Source organism: Cupressus sempervirens, chromosome 7, assembly GCF_028749045.1.
Source record: "Cupressus sempervirens isolate cs-2001-9-10 chromosome 7, ASM2874904v1, whole genome shotgun sequence".
Taxonomy (NCBI): Eukaryota; Viridiplantae; Streptophyta; class Pinopsida; order Cupressales; family Cupressaceae; genus Cupressus; species Cupressus sempervirens.
This window is the reverse complement of record NC_143124.1, coordinates 373,414,498-373,441,129: the sequence shown is the minus strand read 5'-3', so window position 1 is coordinate 373,441,129 and position 26,632 is coordinate 373,414,498.

Genomic DNA, 26,632 nt, shown 5'->3' with positions numbered 1-26,632 from the left:
GATGATGCGTAAGTGATATAAACCTAACTTTGCATTGTTTGATATGTTTTTCATATTGTTTTGTAGGTTTTTTATATTGTTTTGTAGGGTTTTTACAAATTTCATTTAGATTTGTTTATTTATTTGGATTTCAATTGATTTTTTATCAGGAAATGTCCATAATCAACTAAAAAATCCACAAGAATGTCAAAAGAACCTCAAAACCAAAACTCTCCTTAAGAAGAACAACAAATTCCACAACCCGAACCAATTGCAAGACCTCCGCCAGGCACACAAGAAAATATAATAAATGAAATAGTGATAGGAAAAATTGAATTAGAAAGACTCATTGCTCGGTTGAAAGAATTCGGACAAACCAATCCAATGAGGGCTCAATTGGCATCATCCCTCGAATCCATTAATACCCAGATAGCCTCAGTTAGTGGTCAGTTAGATATTTGGCAGGTTAAGAGGGATGAACAAAAAAGATTTTATGCAAATAAATTGTCATATGAAGATGTTAAAAAAAAGAAATACCAAAAGGTAGTATATGTGCATTATTTAGAAAACCCGGTGAGCAAAATACTATTAGAGAGGGTACTAAATGATTCCCCATCCATTGGTGCATACACGATGCTATTAGAAATAATTTTTGGGATAGATGGTGGATGGTTTTTGATGCCCCTCCTTGCAACAATCACGAGGTCCCCATGTATTTTTGGAAGAAATTATATTGTAAGTTTTTCCTTGGGGAGATCTCCAATTATTTTGATATATTAGACTCCCAGGGTAGAGGTGGGGGGTCATCATTTGAGAGGCCGGGAGCACGTCATGACCCTAATGTAGTTAGGGCACCTGTGGTCAAGCCACAATGCGAGCATGTGACTATTCCTTTAGTTGTGAAGGAAACTATAGAGGCCAGCACTCTAGGGACCATTAATGCTTTGACACAGACCCTCATCCATTCCATGAGCCCATTAGTTGAGGGGGAGCCTTCTGTGCGTCGTGGTCACATGTGCACTTCATGCGAATCCCTATGCACATTTGGCACTCATGCTGGAGATGGTGCAGATGATGGGCTTTTCACCGATTGGTTCTTGAACGACACATTTGGCATTGACACACAGGTAAATTACAATTATAATTTACTAATTTTATCACATTTCATATGTATAGTGAATGATTAATTAATTAGCATCTATTGACATTGTTCAAAATTCAGGGTCAGAGTGTTGCTAGGCCTAGTAGCAATCCTCCAAGCCCATTTTTTGTCCCTTCCACAAGTTTTGAGGTATGTTTCGATGTAATCATTTTAATTAATACATATATTTATTATGTAATCATATTAAGGATTGACAAAAAAAATTATGCATGTGCATCAGTTCTCCACAGGACCCTCAACCTTTACCATAGACTCAGAGCATAGACATCATATGAGCTTCACACAGGTACAGTTGTTTCATGTTAATTTATTTCATTTGATTATATTTATTTTATGTTTCATGTTAGATGTAACGTGTATTGTATGACATGCAACTCATGATGTCAGACACACCTCCTCATCTGCGACAGTCTGTTGATAGTGAAGTGGCCGCAGCTGTGGCTAGCTCACAACCACTGACGGAGGTATGAAAGATTTTTCTTCATTTTAGTTGTTGTTTATAATAGTTAATTTGAAAATTTCTAATGTTAACCTTTGTTTATATATTACTATAGCTTTTATGGTTTTTACACAAGCAGTATGTATGTTAGGCCTACTAACACTCTTTTAATTATGGATCGAAACCTTGTTTTTGTTTTACTAAGTGGTAAGGGGTAGTTTTGTTTAATGGTTATCTACTGATAGTAGGTTAGCTTGATGTTAAAGGGTCAGCCCCCTAGTTTTGGCTACTTTTAATTCAAAAACTAGGAGTGAAAGTAGAAGTGGTAGTGATTAGTGAAAGAATTAGATAAAGAAGAACTAGGAGCACATATTGAAGTTAGAAGTAGAGAAGAAGTAGGAAAATCAAATAAAGGTATGAGGACTAAGAGTAGGAGATAATGAAATTAAAAGTAAAGATAGGAATAGAAGATTAGTTTTATTCCAAGTTGATTGCAACTAGGAGTAGGACCTACAAGATGGAAGTTATATGTTTTCTATAAATAATAGTCAAGTTTAAAGATATAATTGGTGATTAGATATACTCACCTTGGTCTAGTCGAGTCATAAGTGCAGGAGAATTTGTATTTTAAATTAATATTATTCATAGGCCAAAGTCAAATGTTGAACTTGATAACAGAACTAGGCATATCCTTAGGATTCAAAGAAACTATAGTTTTTGGAATCAACACCATCAACTCTCCTTCACTATTTCTTTTGGATGAATGGAACTAGCATAAAAAAATTCTACATTCTTTCATTCTCGTCCTCCTCCTCCTCTTATACAAAATAAACTTAGATAAGATAACTTACTAGACTTTTGGATTCACGGCCCTTCTCTCTTCTTTTCATACTCTTATAGCTATGCTAGTGGGATAAATCATTGAGTATTTTCTCATCTTTTATTTTTGCTCTTTCTTTTCTCAAGTGACCACTTGAGCTTTTGCTATAGCTTTTTCAACACGATGCTTGAGATTGAGACATTTTCTTGAGTGAGGTGTCTTCAACTAGTTGACTTGGAATCTTAGTAAGCTTTAGGATTTTGTTGTTCTTTTATGTATCCTTGCAAATGAATGTAATAGTTAATATTCTTGGTTTGGGAGCTTTTTTCCTTCAACTTGGTGATATTTAATCTCCTTGTAGTTTTCCCAAAATCTTTACCTCTTTCTCTTTTTTTCTTCTACTTTATTGTGTGCATGAGGTGGACACATGCTTCAAATAATGTGGGGACTATATGTATCATTTGAAAAAGTAAGAACACTTATTTGGTATTAATTTTAGCCCCATTTTAATATACATTATGGGTTCCTACATTGATTTCACACTCTCGTAACACTCATTGGACCTTCAAATTATTATTTAAGTCCTATATTGATTCATTTTCTTTAAAAACTCAAGGTTACCCTTATCTATAAGTGTGCTTCTCTATTTCAACTTCAATCAAATAATTCCTTTCATTTATTGGACCTTATCATTCCATTTATGACATGTATTTTCTCTCTAAACCCAAAAATAAGTTGTTAGATCAAATTTCACATGCTCTAAATATCTTGGACCCACAATCAAAAATTGGGTTGGAATTAGTGGGTATAAGATGACTTTGGTGATATTTACTTGGGTACAATATTTTTGTTGGTGATATGTGTATTTATAAGTGATTATATTTATTTAATTGTCGTAGGGTCTCGTAATGCTTGATCATCCACGAGCATTTGAGGTGAACTTATAGAGTGACTATTTGTTGGTGGTAAGAAAATAATTGATTTTGTGTGTACATATATTTGATTTCAACGTATAATAAATATTGATTCATATCTATTTTCTTTGTATCACTTGGAGCTAGAGAAGAGCCTCAAAAAGAGGTCGAGTGAGCATGTCAAGAGGGCCCCATCATCTCCACTGTCTCCCTCCACACGACGGCAAAGGACATCGAGAGACTTGTTTCCTTCCCCTTGTGGGAAGGAAAAGATGTAGTTGATCTAGATATGTATATATATAGTGGACATATTCGATACACATTTGATGTATATGACATTCTATATTTGATGTATGACATTATTCGACTTATGAAATTATTGGTTAATATATGATACGTTTGTTCATATACGACATATGATATGATATGTTTGTTCATGTTTGTTCATGTATGACATTAAATTAGATATGTTTGTGTATGACATTAAATTAGATATGTGCATGTATGAAATTAAATTCAATACCTAATCTATTTAAAACTTTGATAGAATATTGATTAACAATAAACTTTATCATTGTTTAAGCATAAGTTAATCATTGCAATATGTCATCGTCATATGATTTATGATCTTGTTCATGTTTAAAGTTTTCCTGCTCTATCATTTGTTTATCAAGTTTAATTCAATACCTAATTAGTTTGAATTTTTGATACAATATTGATTGGCAATAGACTTTATCAAGCAATATTCGTGGACCTCTTGGCAATTGGTCACCTAAATGAGAACCTTGAGATTTATTAGGAACTCCATTAAAGAAATTAGTAGTTTGAAATTAATCTATCCAACAAAATAGTGGTCTACAAATATTAGAGAGATAGACTTAATATTTACCAAGTGGCCATCCAATGCCAAGTGTTGTGGAGGTATCTCCATTCAAGGTTCAATCACATGTTAAATAATAGACATTTTAGGAGTAAGAATAAGTTATCTAACCTTATTAACATTTTTTTGTATGAGTTCCAAGTAAGGTATCAAGAGTTCTTGAAATTCAAGACATTGTCTTCTCATCTTGTCCATGTCTTTACTTAGATCAACCTAGATTAACTAAGGTACCTCAGTTAACTTATAAACACTATTCTTTAAATCCTCATTAATATTTTTCAACTTTCTTTAAAATATATTGTGTCAAATGTAGTACATCACATAACTATTGGAGTAGGTGGATTATCTCCTTAAGAATATTTTCTAGCTCGGTTGTAATACCACCAAGTTCAACTTGTTGAGCAATAATGGACTCATTTAGTTTCTCCATAATCTTCTTCTCTATTCTTTTCTCTTCTAATTGTATCAAATTTTCATTAACATCAACATTAGGTGCATTTACCTATTTTACAAGTAAACTTAATTGATCAATCATTGGAGGTTTTTCATTGGCTGGTGCATGTAGAACAATTTGTAATAAGATGTCCTTTACATCTTATAATACTTGTTTGTACTTCACTTCCTATCTTTCTCTTTTGCATCTTCCCCCTTCACAATTATCCATAGTTTATCATAGCATCAGAATCCAATTTTGTATGATCATAGATTGAAAGTATGATAGCTTCATCTAATATTACCTGATCTCTTCTACTCTTTTTCTTCTTTTTCTTGTCTTGTAATGTGATTGATCTTGTACTTGGTGATATAATTAGTTGCACTAAAGCCATCTCCTCCTTAGATTTCTTATTTTTCTCATCAATTAAAGGTTTGTCTTACTTTACCCACTTTTTGTTGTGCAAATATTAGGCTATTTAGCTAGTGTCCCTATAACAACATTTGAAACAACAATTTTGTTTAGTTTTGGCTATGTGTATACAATAGTGTTCATTATTATTTAAGGGAATAGTGATAGTTACTAATCCATGTAACCCCAATAATGTTTCCTTTTATTCATTACAGTCCTATAATAGTTGATAATTTCTATAAGGATTTAACTAATTCTGACTTGGTTGTGCATAAGGTGCCTATTAGTAAGTCACATTTTGTGAATAAGGACTCTAAGAAGAATTTTGATCCTTTGCAAAGCTATTCTCCACATCAAACTCCCATGCCTAATTCAATTCAAGTGTCTACTTGTAAGAGACAACAAAGTAAACCTAATGCTTAAAAGATTAAGGAGAAAATTGACCTTGGTATTCAAGCTACTCTGGATAAAAATTTGATAGATAGAAAAAGGAAAATGAGTGCAAAAGGCACTCCTTAGAAGAATGAGGGACCTTTTGTGAAATGTCAGATAAAAGATTTGCTCTCTAATCTAACTTGATGCAGGTGGTGCTGATGTAATTTTTCTTCAAATTTTTTTTTTGTCTTAATAATCATATTCTTCTATAATTGCAAAGTTGACTAAGTGGAACTCATTTCATGTTCATGTTGCAGGTGCTTCGGGTGGTTCATGTATTCTTTGGAACCATAAATCTTGCACTACTATATATTCAGTCTTTTCCTAACTAGTGGCAAGTAGTTGTTACTAATTTTGGTATGTCATTCATAGTGCTCAATATATATGGCCCTACTTCTACATGTGATGATAAGACAAAACTTTTGGATTCCTATTCTTAGGCTATTTCCAGCATTGAAGATGATAAATTTATTGTGCCTCGGGATTTCAATGGCATTCTATCTCAGGATGAGAAAATTGAAGGTATATTCCCCCTCTTCATAAAATGATAATTTTTTTGATTTTGTGAATAATAACACCCTCATTGATATCCCTCCTTCAAAATTTCCTTGCTCCTCATCATTTGCTAGACTTTGATTATACATGGGAAGAGGATATACTTTTATCACATATTCCTCATTTGATTCATGATGCAGATAATAAAAAACTTCTGCGGTGCTTTACCATTGATGAAATTAAGATTGTGGTGGTCTCTCTCTCTTTTGATAAGGCCTTTTTTTTTAGAAAGCTTTGGATTTTATTCTCTTTGATCTTTTCCTAGCCTTGGATGAGTCTTGAAAGAGTGGTGCAATGTTATCTCACTTTGATAACACCATCATTTCACTTATTCCTATGTCTCAAAATGCTTCTACTTTTGCTGACTTTTGTCCTATTTCATTGTGAAATATCATCTTTAAAATATTTTCCAAGGTCATTTATTTAAGGACTCAACATTTAATTCCTTTGATTGTTTCTAAATAGAAGGGGGTTTATTTTTGGAAGAGAAACTACAGATGGTGCATTAGTTTTTCATGAAATATTGCATTCCATTAAAAAAACTCCCTTCCCTCATGTGTCATTAACCTGACTATGATGAAAGCTTATGATAGGCTTCAAAGGGATTTCTTGCACAAAGTTATGATAAAATTTTGTTTTGTTAAGAAATGATGTAAATGGAATATGTCTTTTTTAGAGGGTGCAAGATTTTTTGTAATTATCAATGGTTCAATTGGTGATCATTTTCATGCAACAAAAGACATTCGACAAGTCATTAGAAAGATAGACTTATTAGTGGTCTAAAAATATTTTTTTAGTAGGTTGAGGATAGGGTTTACTTGGCCACCTGAAGCTAACAGAGTAGATAGTTTGATCCCACGACGAAAGGTGAGAGAGATTTGGCAATTGGCAACTTTGTAGTAGCCAACACTATAAGTTTCAACATCACCCGAGATGGCATTGTAAAATGAAAATGGAATGTGATCTTCAAAAAGTGAGAGAGGTTATTGTAGGTCTCTGCAACACAGTCCTGTAGGAACTAGAATTGTATCCATAACTTGAATGAGCTCTAAGATATGGCCCGTCAAAGATTGCAGCCCTATGGGATTTAGTGACCCTTGGGGACATTCCGGTTCGGCGTGCTCGAGAATGTTTGAGCACTGAAGGGGATAGGCTAAGGTTGAGGATAGGGTTTACCCAGCTACTCAAAGCTAATAGAGTAGACAGTTCGATCCCATGATGAAAGGTGAGAGAGATTTGGCAATTGGCAACTTTGTACTAGCCAACACTATAAGTTTTAGCATCACCCGAGATGGTGTTGTAAAATGAAAATGGAATGTGATATTCAAAAAGAGAGAGATGTTATTGTAGGTCTCTGTAACACAGTCTTGTAGGAACTAGAATTGCATCCATACCTTGCACAAGCTTCGAGATATGCCCTATCAAAGATCGAAGCCCTATGGGATTTAGTGACCCTTGAGGACATTCTGGTTCGGTGTGCCCGAGAATGTTTGAGCACTGAAGGGGATAGGATGAGGTTGAGGATAGGGTTTAATCGGCCATGCAGAGCTAATGGAGCAAATAGTTCGATCCCACGACGAAAGGTGAGAGAGATTTGGAAGTTGGCAACTTTGTACTAGCCAACACTACAAGTTTCAACATCACCTGAGATGGCATTGTAAAATGAAAATAGAATGTGATCTCTAAAAAGTGAGAGAGGTTATTGTAGGTCTCTACAACACAGTCCTATAGGAATTGGAATCACATCCATACCTCACACGAGCTCTGAGATATGCCCCATCAAAATTGCAGCCCTCTGGCATTTAGTGACCCTTAGGGACATTCTGGTTCAGTGTGCCCGAGAATGTTAAAGAAATGAAGTGGATAGGAGGAGGTTGAGGATAGGGTTTACCCAGCCACCTAGAGCTAACAGAGTAGACAGTTCAATCCCATGATGAAAGGTGAGAGAGATTTGGCAGTTGGCAACTTTGTACTAGCCAACACTATAAGTTTCAGCATCACCCAAGATGGCGTTGTAAAATGAAAACAAAATGTGATCTCCAAAAAGTGAGAGATTTTATTGTATGCCTCTACAGAACAGTCCTATAGGAACTAGAATCACATCCATACCTTACACGAGCTTCGAGATATGCCCCATCAAAGATCGCAGCTCTGTGGCATTTAGTGACCCTTAGGGACATTCTGGTTCGGTGTGCTTGAGAATGTTTGAGTGATAAAGTGGATAGGAGGAGGTTGAGGATAGGGTTTACTCGACCACCTGGAGCTAATGAAGTAGACAGTTTGATCCCACGACAAAAGGTGAGAGAGATTTGGCAGTTGGCAACTTTGTACTAGCCAACACTGCAAGTTTCAGCATCACCTAAGATGGCATTGTAAAATGAAAACAAAATGTGATATCCAAAACGAGAGAGAGGTTATTATAGGTCTCTACAACATGGTCCTATAGGAACTAGAATCACATCCATACCTCACACGAGCTCTGAGATATGCACTGTCAAAGATCGCAACCCTCTAGCATTTAGTGACCCCTGGGGACATTTTGGTTCGACATGCCCGAGAATGTTCGAGCGCTGAAGCAGACAGGAGGAGGTTGAGGATAGGGTTTACCTGGCCAGCCAGAGCTAACAGAGTAGACAATTTGATCCCATGACCTTTTTTCCACTAAGTTACAAATTTGAGCAACTTTTACAACTTTCAACAATGCAACTTTGCACAAAAAGTGCAATTTTTACATTTTTTACTTGATTCCAATTCTATGACTTAGAAAAGGCTCAAAAATAGTAAAACCTCAAAGGAATATAGGAATATGGACAATTTTATGGTTATTTCCTAAAATTTGCTAAATTGTTGCAAAAGTTGCTAATGCAACTTTGCAATTTTTGCATTGACAACATTTGGGTGAATTATGCATTTTGGCTTGGAGGGTATGGAAACTAAAAGGTGTTGATGGGAACATGCTAGATAGGGTAGAAAAAACCTATTAAAGCCTAAAAACATCTTAGATTTGATTGTTTGTAGGATTTTCCCATCAGGACCTAGAAAGGTCACTTGGCACATTGTTACAAATTTGCTCATTTTGGGTTGTTACTAGGGTCCATCACCCTATCCTCTGCATCAGGATTGATCCTAGGTTAGGGGTGGATAAAAAAGACCTATAAAGGTATTAAATAATGTAATAAGGCTATCGAAGCCTCTAAAAGATGTAAAAGGCACTAAAAGTGCAATATTTTGTATAAGCCAAAATGGGCTTAATCAAGTCATGTAAAGGGTCCAAAGGGAGGTTTCATTTGGTTTTGAGAGTCTAAATGAGTTTAAAACCTCATTCCCACGTGTGGAAGACAAGTTTGGGTAGTCGAAATTGATTGCTCCAAAGGTGGATTTAGTGTTTTCTCTAAACAAGAGTTTCATTTTACATTGAAAGTCATCTAATATAGCCAAAGTGAAGGTGTTTGAACCATTTTGGGATTGTAGAGACGTTGCAAAGTAAGATTTCTAGAAAGCCCTAGGGTAAAGGGGCTAGAAAGGAGGGTTTTGTAAAATCCATTGTAAAGTTGATCATGAGACCAAAAAAATAAAAGAATCCTTGCATTTGAGTCATCTCTTAAGACTATTTTGGGTCATCAGAGTTCCAAAAGTCAAGGGATTGTGAGTTTCTTTGTAAATGGCCTTAAATTAGGCCTAGTTGGCAGACTGAAATAGCCAATTTTGAGTCTTTATAATAGTTGGTATGTACTAGGTGCATGGTGCATGGTAATCTAGCCTTCTGGTGTTGTCAGTTTTGATTGTTCTAGAAAATCAGTTTCAGTTTGGTATTGGAAATAGTTTGGAGTTGGAGGACAAATGATGGGGAGGATCTTGAACAAGGTTCTAGCCTCAACTACTAGAACTCACTCCAGGCTTTCTCCTAGCCTCTTAGGGTATTTCTCCTATACCTTATTCCAAGGGAATCTTCTCTCTATTCCCTTATTACACTAATCCTCACCAATCAACTCAAAACTCTATTTCACCATGGGGTCTCCTTAGTGCTCTCATTGCACTGTTCTTCACAACTGGCTTTCAAGAGTGCATTCTTGGCTATATTTAATTCCAAGGCTTGTATTAGGTCTCATTCAATAGTTTTTAGGATCACTAAGTGGATTGGAGTATTGGGTTTCCAATCAATTTGCAGATTGCATAGTTAAGAGGGCTACTAGGACTAATAACAAATTAGCCCTCCAAAACTGATTTTTGGCTTATATCTCCTCAAACCCTTAAGAAGAACTCAAAAAAATTTATGATTTGGGTACCCTTTTGGCTCCCCTTGAAGATTTTTCAAGTCTAAAACACCCAGGTCATCCGTACAAGGGATTCCCAAAAATATGCCTATTTACAAGGGTTTCTTGTTTGTATGAACAGGAATATAGAGGGTTTTTCCTTCCACCACTCAAATGGAATCTAAATGAATAATCTTCTAGAATTAATTTCCTTCACTCACCACTCTTGCCTTCCATGAATTTGTATTACACCCAACTGATAGGGAGAGAAGGGATGAATCAATCACTGATTCATGTTTCCAATATACCTCTGAGACTTAGGGTGTCCTCCAAGATCACCACATGGATTTATGGGATCTTTTTCAAGAAAATATCCCCCAATCCTAAACCCTTCTCCACTATCTTGAGAAGTTTTCACTTCTTGCTATGTGCCAGGCTGCCATTCTCAATGAAGATCATTCAAAACCTTCAATCAAACTAGGTCTTCTTGACCAATCTTACCAACCACTTGTAGTATCATGGAAGGAGTCTCACACCCTTTCAATGTACTCCTTTATCATGTCAAAATAATTTTTTGAAGCCTTCTTTACCAATTTCACCACATTGCTCCAAAATAGAGCTACAAGGAATCAAAGGACAACCTGCTGTCCTATCTTGTTTGTTGGCCAAATGGATTGGTGGAGCATTGTCCTTTCGCCCAAAGAATCTCCTTTAAATCCTCTTCCAATATCCTTCAACAACCTACAACAAAATCCACAATCTTACAATGTAAAATGCTTATTTATGCAACTCTTCCCTAACTAGGCTTGCTTTGGCTCGCCTAGGGCAAGAGATTAAAAATGCTTGCCAGCATTTTGAAGGGCCTTGCTTTTTCCTGCATATATTACATTGAGTTTACTCACTATCGCCAAAAGTCCATACAATTTCTATAGTGGGATAGTGAGTTATCTCATTTTCTTTACAAAGTGCTGTAAACTGGACAACAAACTACCTAAAAACAAAAGATTTTTATAACTACCAAACGAAATGCTTTCAAGCCAAACTTCCTAAATAAAAATTGTTCTATATCATGCCATCTAACATTATATTAGGTACAACATGCAAAAAAAATGAAGGAAAACCTCAAAACTGAAAAAAACCAGTCTTTTTGCTCTTAAAATGTGTGCTACAACACTTGTTTTTTTCCAAAATGACAACTTCTTCCTCGCTTTAGGGTTTGGGAAGTCATTTATACTTCCTCCTAGGTCTTTTCCTCCCCTCCTAGTGTTTTGAATCAGCCTCTTTATGTTTTAAAGAAAAAAACTCCAAACTCTAGCAAAGGACAACATTTTTTTCAAAAATTGCAAAATTGCAATAGAGCAAATTTTGCAATTTTTCTTGCTTACATGTCTTTTTACGCTTCCAACTTGTCAAATAGGTCACCCCTTAGCAATTTCATTCTAGAGACCCTTTCCTAAGTTAGTTACTCATCACTTAAGCTACCCATTACCCCATGGTAAGGTATACCTTGCCTTTTAGGCCATTTTGCACTCTACCTAGGACATTTTGACTTCCTACACCCCAACTACCACACTTAGGTCGAATGACCCTTATTATTATTTACAAAGATCTCTTGGAGCACAAGGAAAAAAAATAGAAAAGGTGAGGGACTTATGTTTCAAGGTGCCCCTACACCACCAACACCCCATTCTATGCTCCTTTCGAACACTTATTTGCTGATTTCATTGCTTAGCCGGGTATGCAAACTCGCCTAGGACCTCTTGGAAAAAGGAAAAGAAACCTCTGAAAAACAAGACCAAAATACATATTTACATTTTTTATACAGTATATTACTTGATTCCAAAATTCCATCATGGTTCCACCATTGGAATTCAATTTATAGAGGTTTCTTTGCTGATTGCTTTGTACAGACCAGCGAACTGGCAACTTTAAAAAGATTTTTCAAACTAGTAAAGAAACTAATAAAAAAAACTCCTAGTCTTTACCAAAGCATCTAAATTCCATACACTATCAAAAAACATGAAAAAAACAACCTATCAATCCATTAAAGGTGTGGATGAAGGGTGAAATTAGAAAACTGTCATCAAAATGCTTAGTTTGCTCTTCATTCCAATGCCAAAATTCGTACAAAAGTATGTGACAACCCTCAAACTGACTTGGATTGGTATTAAATACATCTTATCCATGTGAATCAACAGATCTCATAGGTTTCCAACTAATTCTTGAAGCCCTTATAAAGTTTTAGTACTTTTTGTTAATGTTGTCAAGCAACTTTGCAAACTTGCAAAGTTGCCAAGTGCAACTTTTGCACTATTGTGCATTTAATGGCTCCATGACCTCAAACATGGTTAAATGAAACTATTTCCATGTAATTACAACTTTTAGCATTTTTTCCATCTTTCCCATCCTCCTGGGGCCTTGGTCAATGTTTGACCATTCTAGGCCCTAACAAGCAATTTAAGCAATTTTGCCAACATAGAAGCAACTTGGGAACTCAAACACAAAAAAAACCTATTTACAAACACAACTCACACACTTGGGGCTTTATCACATATCCCTTATTCATGTGGTATAGCCAAGACAACTACAAGCCAAAAATGATTTAGGAAACTTGGCATATTTCCTAGGTGCTCCTGCACCAACAAAGCTCAAAGCCAATGGGTAGAAGTCAATAGTAGGAAGAAGAATTTGTTGAATACTAGCCCTTTTTTTAACATGGTTACTAAGAGAAGGTACAAACCTAATGTGGAAGGTAAGAATTATTGTTTGGGTAGGAAGAATAATAAAGAAATAAGAGAATTGGCAAGTAAAGTTGATATAGTAAATGGGAGACAGTTCACCATCTAGGAGAGTTGTAACAAAAGTTATAAAGGAATATCATATCATAGAATATTAGAGGATTTAATGCTCCTCATAAGAAGGATATTTTGTGGAATGTGGTTTGGTAGCATAAATAGGACATGATTTTGGTGCAAGAAACTAAGATGACTAGAGATAAAGGGGAAATGCTTTATTTCTTCAAAATGGAAATTGTTGGTTTGTAGGTGATATTTTCCTTTATAATATGTCATGTATGTTCAAGGAAAGGTGAAGTAAAATTTGTTTGAATTTGGAAGTGGTTGGAGAAGGCACTTTGTGAGAAAGCCCTAGTTTTGAGGGCATAAGACTGAGGGTTTGGTAGTTAGCCTATCGAATGCCCATGGCTAGGTAGATGGGTGTAAAAATATGTTGTTTTAGATCATGATAGAATGTTACCATAGCCCGTATAGGGCCTTGGGTTAGAAATATTGAGAGTTTCTTTGTAAGTGAAGGGTAATTAGGCCTATTTTGTTGAATCCATAGTGTTGGATCAAATAGTTGGTCTAAAGGAACTAAAAATGAGATTGCTATATGTTTTCATACTCCAATAGTAGTATTTGTAACTATAATTTACTTGTATGGGGTTTGGGAGAAATTGGTGAAAATAAGGAATTACCTTATTCATAGAAATACCAAGATCAAGCCTAGATAATGTCCAAGTAAAAGATTTTGAATAAACCTATTAAAGATATGCATTTAGACTATTGGAACAACCTAATTGAGATATTTGAAGACCTTAGAAAGAGTTGGGACAAGCCAATAAATTTGGTAACCCAATTTGAACATTTGGAGGGACCCTTGTGGAGAAGGGTAGGTATTTAGCTTAATGGTTTGAATCTATTCTTGAAACAAGTCATTTTCTGAATGTTTATTACTTCTTGGGGATCTAGTTTGACTCCTCAAATAATTGGTATCAAATCTAGTAAATCTATTGAGGGGTGCAAAATTAGTTACTTGTGTTGTAGATTTTTATATTGAGAAGATGCCTCCAAAAAAAAAATATAGAAGGAGATACAAGAGCTTATATAAGCTACTAAAATAATGGATAGAGAGTTGAGGAAACAAAGAGACTAAGATGCAATAAGGTAAAGACAAGTAAGCAAGTAAAATGTAACCATCTTAGAAATCTTGGAAGCTTTGGAAAGGATTCCTACGAGGGATGTGCATGAAGAACAAGAAAGTGATGCTTAAGCACTTGAGAATCCTCATGGAGAGGATGGAGGGGACTTAGATCTTGAAGAAAGAAGGATGATAAGTTTGTTGAAGATATTTCAATGTGGTAGAAGAAAGACAATAATTGATTTCTATATCTATCATGGCAAGATAGATAGTGAAGAGGTTTTGGGGTTGATAGATTCCCAAGAGAACTATTATAATTATGGAGATATAAGTGAAGTAAAATAAGGTAAAGCTATACAAAACATAGCTAAGAGGGACACCATTGACATGGTGGAGTAGTGTAATGGAAAAGAGGTTTTGTAAGGGTGGAACAAACATGACCAAATGGTGAAGGATGTGCCTCTTTCATGAAATAATACAATCCAAAAATAGAGGATAAGGAATAACTTGAAAGAAAAGGAGATGGGTTTGATGACCTACATAGAGGAATTTCACAAGTTGAGCATAAGAGGTGTATTAGAGCATAAAGATGAAAATGTTGCAAGGTATCTTAATGGGCTCATATAAAACTTGCAAAATGGGATTACCTTGATTTTTCCTAAGATGCTTAGAGATAGTTTCCAATTGGCTATAAGTGCATAAGATATGGTCAATAGGAAGAAATAGAGACAAGAAGGTGGTAGAGGAAATGTAAACAGAGGAAGGGGAAGAAAAACCAATAATATAGGAATAGGAAAAGGAATAAATGACAATGGTAATGAACCTTTTTTTCTTATAAAAGAGGAGGCTATAGAGTTGGAGGGAGATTTTGTTTAGGTAGATGAACATGGATGTTTACAGGAAGGGTAGGGAACACATCAATTAAGTCTCAATTAAATGATCAAGGTGAAAGGAAGATTAAGAAGAGGGTCAAGAAGTTAGAGCACTTAGAGGTTCAGATGCTTATGTTTAACTAATTTTAGAGACTAAAGGATAAATGTTGATTTTTATAAGGGGAAAACAAAAAAAGTGAAACCAAAGCTATTAATTTTTAGAGCACAATATAAGAGTCAAGATAAGTTGTGAATGACAAGAATTCATCTAGGTTCCAATGATAGTTTAGTTTCATATGAAATGGCGAACAATTTATATTTGGAATGGTCACCACACAATAGGCTGTATAGAGCATCACATGTAAGTAGTGATGATTTTCTTAAAAGATAGATGACTATGAGGTGACTATCCTAAATTGAATGACATCTCTAGGAATTGATTAGAATCTAGTTCTATATGATTGTGCTCTACTTTAAACAAATGGAATTTCTGAGCATTGTAAATCTGTTTCAAGTCATTAGAATGTGACTTCCCAAAAGTATGTACTTATAACTATTTTAAACTATGTCAAACTCTTCATGAAAGCTATGACCCAAATGCATCACCATTGTGTTGAATCTTCTAATATACATCTCCATTAAAATATGTTTTTTGGTTTAAACCTGTGAGGAATAGTTGGTCCCAGTTCAGTTGTGTGTCAATATTAGGAATGTGACCAATTAATGCTACAAACCTTAGTATTGACATAATTTAACCATATTGCGGGTTGAATTCAATTGGGTTTGGAAATAAGTTATTATTAACATGTGTATGAACTGCTAGAGCAATTCTAAATATAGTAGATAATAGCCTTATATGTTTGATATTGAGGGATAATGTATGCACATGCTATAAAAAAACTAGAGGATCATATTATATGTAGATTGAAATTTCTATTTGTCATTCAAAGCATAGTAAAAAATTTATTCTAGGAAGTCTATGCTAAAAACTATAGTGTACAAACAACCATTACTTCATAAATCACTTCAACTCAATCATTACGTTGTAGAAACAACCTCATCATATGTCACTTGAACTAATTGATCATATTACAATAGTATTAACCTCATGGAACACACATGGGATGAATATACATAATCAAATATTAACCCTTTCCAACACGCCAACTTTATGATAATAATGAGTCAAATTCCAACAAATTGGAATCCTTAGAGAGAACTATATCTGTCACTGCCCCATTATCATCAGATCGAGACCTATTTTCCTTCTTACTTTTTGGTGATTGTGATCCTCTGCAATTCCAAGCATAAGATGATTAGCATACAATGGTACTTGAACAAAGAACACTAATAAATATTGAGGATGTGAATTGATAATACCATTTTGCAGATGATTTTGGCATCTCACACTATATCACTTGTGCATCAACTTTATTAGCCCTCTTCTTTGGTGACCTGCAAATGAAAAATTAGCACAGTAAAAAATATAAGATAAGATTAATCCACTAAGATTAACACACATGGGATGAATATTCATAATCAACTATTAAAAATTAAATCTCATCACTTACACATCATAACAATACGGTCCACCTTAGTCATGTGATAGTCTTGGGGAAGAGGTTGTAACATTGTATTTGGATCCAATTGATCACTTTTTATCTCTCTCCCTCTCTCCCTATTCAATCTAATGAGCCAACTGGATCTGCTCGACATTTTAATGTCTCAAGTATTGCCTCATGGTCTCACTCACAGACTTTCTAAAGAATCTTATTATGTGGTTTTCCACCATATTTTATCAAGTGGACATTTGATGCAACAACAAGGTTTGAATAATGAAGAATCTTCCTCTCTATTTGCCAATCCTCGAACAACCACAAGTTAGGATTCTTCATAGGATATCATCTAAGACATGTACCTATTACAACTACTGCATTGACATGGTACTCTAAACCTTCACCATCTATAACCGAGTGATCCAATTTTTGTTTGGCTTCAAGACAATGACACAAATAATAATCTATTTCTTCTTCATTGTCTTCAGGTGCAATAACAACAAAAACATGGCCTACAGTGACAAATTACAAAATGCGGTCATTAATTCAGAAAATACTTGGGTAAAAGTTATAAAGTTACATATTGAAATTACAAAGATATATAAATATATATATTACCAGGTTGCACTAGATCTGACAAGCAGTTAAAGTCAATAAACAAATCCATCTCTACCATTTCTAGTGCTTATGGGGGATGATAGGTGTCAATTGGGTCCAACACCCATATATCCCATTTGTCCACCCATTCAGTTGACTCACATTCATCCCAATTTTCCTCTGCACATGATGGACAATAGCATGCCATTTTTTGTGTGTGGATACTCCATGAACCTGCATTAGAGCTTCTAAAAGAGTATAACTCACTAGATCCTGTTAGTGTGCAATAATCCTAATATAGTGCAATGTTAGTATTATCTATCAACCATTAAAATCTACGAGCTGTAGACTCACCTTCCTTACCTGGACCCGTTGTAGCATTACACCATTGGACGATGAATTTTGCATCTATCAATATTGCTCCATCTTTGTACTTTAGTTCTTCATGAGCCAAGGTTCTTTTAATGCATGTGCCTGCACCATCATACTCTCCCTTACCATGACTAGCCTCTGTGAAGTTCCACATATATTGAATTCTACACAACCTGTGCATCCTGCTCAACCAATAGAACATCTATGCATTCTTGAATTGAGATGCACGATTGTCTAACCAAATAATGTGCTGACAATATGATATGCCCCTGTTAGCCAAATCTCGATAAAATAGTTGAAAAAAACCATGTATGAACTTCATAGAATGTGATTGATCATCGCTGATGTAAAAATGGTACTCCCTCAAAATCTTCCTATCATCCTTTGTACTTGTAGGTGAATGCATGAATGTTATGTAAACAAATATTGAAACCTGTTGAGATGTATAATACTTTGCTTGCACCTCATTTTGTGGTTGTAGTGTGTAGTTCTCTACAAAATCTACAACTGAAACAATGGTATTCAATGAAAATATATCCTTGCACAACTTGAATTGCAAATCCAACCATCGAGCTCTATGGGTATGCCTTGCATACTCGTAAATAATCTTTTTAGGAAAAATCTTCATGAACTCATACACTGGAATCTTTTCAATGACTAGATCACATCTTTTACCATGTTTTCCATCTTTTAGAGCATATGTCATTGTCTTAAATTTTCCATAATATACTATTTCATTTCCAATTGCATGCGTACGATCCATATGTTGACAAGTTGATAAAAGTTGCAAAGAACCACAAAATAAGCATGTACCATTCAAGCATGATGTCTTGTAAAATTGTTGGCTGTCCCCTATTTCACATAAAATGTTGGATATGAATTACCTTGAAGATCTTGGTGGCTCTTTTATGTCACAATCCTGCAAAACAAACTAAGAATGCAAAACTACGCATATATGCCTAAAAACATCAAAATGTTTAGAAAATTCAATATGTATCCTACAACAAAAACAAGTTGTGCGTGTGTGATTTATCTTCACATAAAAAAGTTTACCCATCTCAAAAAATCTTTAACTTATTCAAATTTGAGGATACATACCAATAAATTTTGCAAAAAATTGTGTCTACGTTGAGTCCAAAAAATGTTTTGCATGTGGCTTGCAATTTCAGCTACCAATCCTTCTTCTTACAACATCTCTTTGATTAGGAGAAACACATGTATTATTTTTCCAAAAATCTTTGATCAATTATTTCAAGGCTTCACTAATTTCTTTATCCTTTCGCCGTAGTCTACCGCTACATGTCAATAACTCATTTTTTGTTGGATCTTCTAATCTCTCACGCCTTAGCATGGCTCTCCTTAGGGTACCTCTACCAATTTTTAATGTTTTGCTTGAATTTCTCATGAGTTGAGCTTTATTCATTTGGTTACTTACTATTGTCGATGTGAGTACTCATCTTGTGACATTACTATATTTGGTGTGTGATTTAGAACCCACTTTGTCATAAGCACTCATTAGATTCTTTACAATTTTTCTTTCATTTGAATCGTCCATCGTTCTTAGCCCAAGAATCTTCATGATAGGCCTAAATTTCAAATTTTTCATCATTTCAACAAATAATTGGCATTGACCTGTAATATTTAATTCTTCAAAAAATAATCTCCACATACTATTAATTTTTCTTTGACAAGTACTCTTGCTAATCTTGTTAGGCATTGATTTTAAAATGTTAGTATCAATATCAATCAAATATTTTGGTCTTCTAAAATGAATTCTAGAAGGTGTTCTAATCTCTTCAATTCTCTCAACATTTTGAACATCAATATAAGGTTGAGTGTATTGCATACCTTGAACTGAAGATGATGTGCCTTGGCAATAAGATGTAAAAGATGGAATATCACCTACTTGATGTGTTGATGTTGTGCTTTCAATATGACATGATGGAGTGTGTATATCATCAGATCTACAAATCAGTATCTCTTCTACATGAGAGGTTGATATGCCTTCAACATTGGAAGATGGTGTAGTGGACGATATGACTCCAACATTGGAGGATGGTGTAGCTTCACAATTCAATTGTCTTCTTGAGTGTAACAATCTCATTCGTTCTCTTTGTCTTTCTAATTCTTCCTCTTTGTTTTTTTGTACTGGTGGTTCTTGATCCTCTTCGAAAGTCAATTCTTCATTATTGCTTTGTAATTTTCTTTGTTCATGTAGTAATTTCATTTTATCTCTTTTAATTTCCAAATCTCTCTCCCTATCTTCATTTGTTTTAATCTTTGGTTTCTTCCTTGACATGATGATGATTTCTACATGTCAAATTATTCAAACATTCGAATTACTTAAAATGTGTAAATTAAAAATTATTCAATTACATGAAAAAATTATAATTATTTGAATGAATGCATAATATATATCAAATGACTTGTCAAATTTATAACCATTCCGAAATAACATTTCATTCAAACATACAATTTTCAATGAATTCACTATATATTAAATAACATGTCAAATTATAATCAAATTTGTATCTATATATTGACAAACAATATTTAAAATGGATTGCACTAACCTTTTCTATACAAGGAATATTCAAAAAGTCTTTAAATCACGTATCCAATGATTGAATTTGGTCTTTGCTAACTTCCAAAAGTTTAGAAATAGTGTTTGCTATGTTGAAACCCATGATTTCTGTCAGAATAATAGAGTGCATAATAGACCAAAAGCAAGAAATGGATGAAATGGGCCCCAAGGTTGGTTTTTTACCATTTTAAAGTGATTTGAGATAGTGCATACACACTATAAAGCACGTACACACTATAGTGCATACGCACTATGTGAAATCACATCAATCCCCATCCTCCCTACTTCCCATCCTCCCTACTCTCTATCCTTCCTACTCTCTCTCCCATCCCCTCCCTCTCTCTCTTCCTACTCTCTCTCCCCTCTCCCATCGTAACTCTCTCACTCTCCCTCTCCCACCACCTACTCTCTCTACCTCTCTCACCCTCTCTCCTCTCCCATCCCTGACTCTTTAGATCTCTCACACACACTCTTATCCCCCTATCTCTCTCCCTCTCCCTCTCCTACCGCCTACTCTCTCTCTCCTCTCCCATCCCCTACTTTGTCTCTCTTACACACATTCCCATTCCCCCTATCTCTCTCCCTCTCCCTCTCCCTCTCCCTCTCCTACTACCTACTATCTCTCTCTCTCTCTCTCCCTCTCTACTATCTCTCTCTCCCATCTTGTACGAGATCTCTCTACCACCACCTACTCACTCTCACCCTCTCTCCTCTCCCATCCCTGACTCTGTAGATCTCTCACACACTCTTATCCCCCCTATCTCTCTCCCTCTCCCTCTCCTACCACCTACTCTCTCTCTCCTCTCCCATACCCTACTTTGTCTCTCTTACACACATTCCCATTCCCCCTATCTCTCTCCCTCTCCCTCTCCCTCTCCTACTGCCTACTATCTCTCTCTCTCTCTCTCTCTCAAGTTCTCTCTCCCCCTCTCTACTCTCTCTCTCCCATCTTGTACGAGATCTCTCTACCACTACCTACTCACTCTCACACTCTCTCCCATTCCCTACTTTGTCTCTCTTACACACACACACTCCCATTCCCCCTCTCTCTCTCCCTCTCCCACTCCCTCTCCCACCGCCTACTTTCTCTCCCCCATCCCTTGCTCTCTCTCTCTTCTCCCATCCTCTACTCTCTCACACTCACACTCTCTTCCATCCCCTACTCTATATCTCTCACACACACACTCCCATCCCCCCTCTCTCTCTCCCTCTCCCACTACCTACTTTGTCTCCCCCATCCCCTGCTCTCTCTCTCCTCTCCCATCCCCTAATCTCTCACACTCACACTCTCTTCCATCCCCTACTCTATCTCTCTCTCTCACACACTCCCATCCCCCTCCTCTCCCATTCCCTACTCTCTCACACTCACACTCTCTTCCATCCCTTACTCTATCTCTCTCTCACACACACTCCCATCCCCCCTTTCTCTCTCCCTCTCCCACTACCTAATTTCTCTCCCCCATCCCTTGCTCTCTCTCTCCTCTCCCATCCCCTACTCTCTCACACTCACACTCTCTCCCATCCCCTACTCTGTCTCTCTCTCACACACACTCCCGTCCCCCCTCTCTCTTTCCCTCTCCCACCGCCTACTTTCTCTCCCCCATCATCTTATTCTCTCTGCCACCCCCTACTCTCACACTCTCACACTCTCTCCCATCCCCTACTCTCTCTCTTTCAGAGATACACACACTCTTATCCCCCCACTCTTCTTCTCTCCCATCCCCTACTCTCTAAATTTGTCACACACACTCCCATCCCCCCTATCTCTCTCCCTCTCCTACTCCCTCTCCTACCTCCTACTATCTCTCTCTCTCTCTAAAGTTCTCTCTCTCTCTCTCTCTCTCTCTCTCTCTCTCTCTCTCTCTCTCTCTCTCTCTCTCTCTCTCTCTCTCTCTCTCTCTCTCCCATCCCATACTATCACTCTCTCTCTCCCATCCCCTACTCTCTCTCACTCTCTCCCATCCTATAATCTCACACACACACACTCTCTCTCTCCCATCCTATATGAGCTCTCTTTGCCACCACCTACTCTCTCTCACACTCTCACACTCTCTCCCATCCCCTATTCTATCTCTCTTACATGCACACTCCCATCCTCCCTCTCTCTCTCCTCTCCCATTCCCTACTCTCTAGATTTTTCACACACTCCCATCCCTCCTCTCTCTCCCTCTCCCACTCCCTCTTGCACCGCCTACTATCTCTCTCTCTCTCAAGTACTCTGTCTCGCTCTCTACTTTCTCTCTCCCATCCCCTACTCTCACTCTCTCTCTTCCATCCCCTACTCTCTCTCACAATCTCTCCCATCCCCTACTCTCTCTCTTTGTCTCTATCGCCCCCATCTTGTACGAGCTCTCTCTGCCACCTCCTACTTTCCCTCAAACTCTCACACTCTTTCCCATCCCTTACTCTATCTCTCTTATAAATAAATACACATTCCCATTCCCCCCCTCTCTCTCTCACAATCCCTATCCCACTACCTACTCTCTCCCGTCCCCTACTCTATCTCTCTTACACACTTCCATTACACCTCTCTCTCCTTCCCACTCCCTCTCCCACCACCTACTATCTCTCTCTCTCTCTCTCTCTCTCTCTCTCTCTCTCTCACTCTCTCCCTCTCTCTCCCATCCCTCCACCATTGCCTACTCTCTCTATCTCTCTCTCCCTTCTCTCATTCTCTACTCTCTCTCTCTCCCATCCCTCTGCCATTGCCTACTCTCTCTATCTCTCTCTCCCTTCTCTCATTCTCTACTCTCTCTCTCTTTCACACACACACACACACCCATCCCCCCTCTCTCCTCTTCCATCCCCTACTTTTTCTCTTACTCACTCTCCCTCTCCCACTCCCTATCCCACTACCTACTCTCTCTCTCTCTCTCTCTCCCCCTTTCTACTCTCTCTTACATTTTCACACTCTATCCTATCCCCTACTCTCTCTCTCTTTCTCTCTTACACACATTTCTATCCCCCCTTTCTCTCCCTCTCCCACTCCCTCTCCCACTCCCTCTCCCATCACCTAGTGTCTCTTCCATCCCCTACTCTCTCTTGAGCTAATTTGTCTTCCCCCTCTCCCATTCCATACTCTCTCTCTCTTTGAAACACATGCACTCCCATCCTCCTTTCTCTCACTCTTCCTCTCCCACTCCATCTCCCATCACCTACTCTCTCTCTCCCCCATCCCCTACTCTTAATCTCTCTCTCCTAACCTGTACTCTCTCTCACACTTCCTCTCTCTCCCATCCCCTACTTTCAATCTCTTTCCCCATCCTACACTCTCTCTTTTCCACCCCTACTCTCTCTCACACTTCCTCTCTCTCACATCTTGTACTCTCTATGCCACCCCTACTCTCTCTCCCATCCTATACTCTCATTGCCACCCCTACTCTTTCTCACTTTCTCTCTCCCCTCTCCCATCCCCTACTTTCTCTCTATCTCTCTCTCACACACACATGGACATTCCCTTATCCCCCCCCCCCCCCCCCCACCACCACCTAGTTCTCTTATGCAATTTAGGTCTTAATAGTGCATGTGCACTATAACGCGCATGCGCTACTGAGAAATTATGTTTTAGATAGCGCGTGCACACTATAGCGTGTGCGTGCTATAGGGTGGATGCGCTATTGAAAGCTTATTTAAACCCAAGCCTAAGGCTTGGTTTTTCCTTGGAGATCCAACCCAAAGGTTTGGAGTTTATGAATAGGTTTGAGACGTGTTTTCTAGCAAACATACCAAAAATGATTGTTTTTCTTATGTACTCCCCTTCAAGATTCCTTGTGGTTGGGTATCGATAAGATCGGGTTACATAGCATTATAGGTCTCTTTGTTAGCTATCTAACCATATAATTTATTTTTAATTTGAACTATTTCAAACCTTTCATCTATAATTTATTTTGAATGTATGTTCATTTTTTGTCAAAAACCACCATGTACTAATTGGGCTATAGATTTTAGCTCGTTCATCAAATTTTGCAATAACTTAGTTTTTTAGAAACTAGACTCCATTCTACACACTTTGAAAAAAAAAGTTTTGATTTTAGATTAGTTTTCAATTATTTCTAGGGGTAGCACACATATAATTCACATTTTTGAGATGTGTCTAGTTAAAAAATTCATTAAAAAAAAAAAACACATTTTAAAATTACTTGAAAAATCTGGGATAAACTACATAGTGTTAAGTAACTTTTGACTAGAGCAATTAAAGAATTTCAAAAAAAAGTTAAAATTTTAGGGGGGCCACACTTTGTACTGTGTCATTTTTTTTGGAATAAACAGTACCACTTTTTGTGGCCCCCTTTTTTGAGGACCTAAAACTAAACCATTTTGAAAAAAAATTACTAGTATAGAAACTAGATTCAAAGGACTACGACTTTTTTTTTGTTCATATCTTAAAATTTTGAGTGTAACTATCTTCAAATTCTTGTTGAAGTTCAAAATTTGTAGATTTTAGGAAAAATGTGTCCACTTATACCCCCCTTTTGGCACCACAACTTTGTGCACTTACCCTGCAAACATTTCAATTTGGGGCTTAAAAAGAAATAAAAAAGTCTTGAATTCTTTAAAGAAAATCACTCTTATTCTCATCCTTTTCAAATATTTCATGCATGATTTATTATGTTGATGATACACTGTCAAGTTGGAAAGAACAATACATGTTAATACAAGTGTCTTCAATCATAGGTAGAAAATCTAAAGGCTTCAAGGTTGAAATGAACAAAGTGTCTTGCATGTCTTATGATGTGTACATCTTTGAGCTATCTTTGATTTTTTGAAAAGTAGAACCATTAAATATGGGATGTATGTATTGAAGTTCTTAGCAAGATCATTCACAACAACCTAGGAGTGCTTTTAGTGAGTTCATCATCCTTTGGGAGCCTCTTCCCTTTGGATAGAAGCTCAAACCAGTAAACTCCTCTGGTCAGTAAACAAATGAGAAGAAAGGTAAACTTTATTCTTCATCTAGACAAGTTCAGGTGATGCATTTTTGATGGTAGTTTGAGGTGGGAAAACATTTTCACAATTTTAGCATGGTCAGAATAGACTCTTAAGTGAGCCATGTGCATACCAACCATTTGACTCTATTCTATGGATCCTACTACAAACCAATTAGTAGCTACCATTTTATCCTTGGTGTGTTACTCATGGTGTAAGAGAATATAAGGCTTCTCTGAAATTACTCAAAATTTGTGTTTTCCTTGGTAGAGGCATAAGACTACTTGGAATTCATCCCCAAGAGTCATTGTCCCCATAGAAGGGGACTTCTATTTGTCATACCTTGAAGGATCATTAACATGTAAGTTTGTTAATTGACTCTTGTATCAACTCAACTCTTAGATAAAGTGTGCTTGAATTGTCTACATTGTGAAATGAGCTCATGAATATTTTTTGTAAAAATATACACATTGGTTATAATCAAATCCTTTTGCTAAAGAGATCACTTGTTTGTCTCTCTGAAAGTTGTTTTGTCATTTGAGAGATTGTTTTCTCACAACATGACCTATCTACTATCAAAAAAGTCTTATTCTTATTTTTTTTTCAAAAATGGTTGTTAGAAAGTCCATTCACAATGACCATAAGTCTAATTTTCTCCATTTTACCTCTTACTTCTAACCTAAGCTGTTATATCATCCATTGATAATATCTTTTCCTACCCACTTAGACTCATTTTCTATCTCAAGATTCATGTTTTCCAACCTAAGTAAAAGGCATACGTAGTATAGTCACTACCTCAAACCAAATTTGAGATAAACCTAAGGAAAATTAGTGGAAAGCTCATGTCAAGCTAGTCAAAACCCAAGTTTGAATAGGTCAAACTTAAGAAACTAGTTTTATATAGAGAGAAAGAAGCTGAATGCAAGAAACACACACTCAATCCAAGAATTTCTAAACTAGATAGAATTGATAAATAAGGTATTGATTTTTCCCTACAATCTAAGTGGGATAATTTTTTTTTAAACATGACCTTAAGATGTGGAGGAAATCAAAGCCTCATCAACTACACTAGCTACACCCACTTTAATTAGGTCCATCTTCTTCCACACAAACTTTGCACTTATCACATCATACATTTGTCCCTTAAGGTTATCATATATGTTATTACCCCTCTTAGGCATTTTTAGATCCATCACCATTAGATCATGCTTTAGAAACCCATCCCCATCCAAATCCTATCATAGATCAAAAATCCCCATCATCCTTATCATCCTTAAGCATTTGGTGTCACTTTCTTAGAGTTTTCTATCCTACATCTTACATCCATCATAGTATCATGATTATTGACTAAGCATTGTTTAGGCTAGTCTATCTTTTTCACTTGTGTCCCTCATCACCTTGAGTTAAAAGGTTAGGCTCCACATTTGATTATCACCTATCTTTCGAAAGGTCATAAGTCCATTCTAGATTTGACATTATCATCATATCTTGAACTTACACATAAGCTAACATCTCTTTAACTTTGA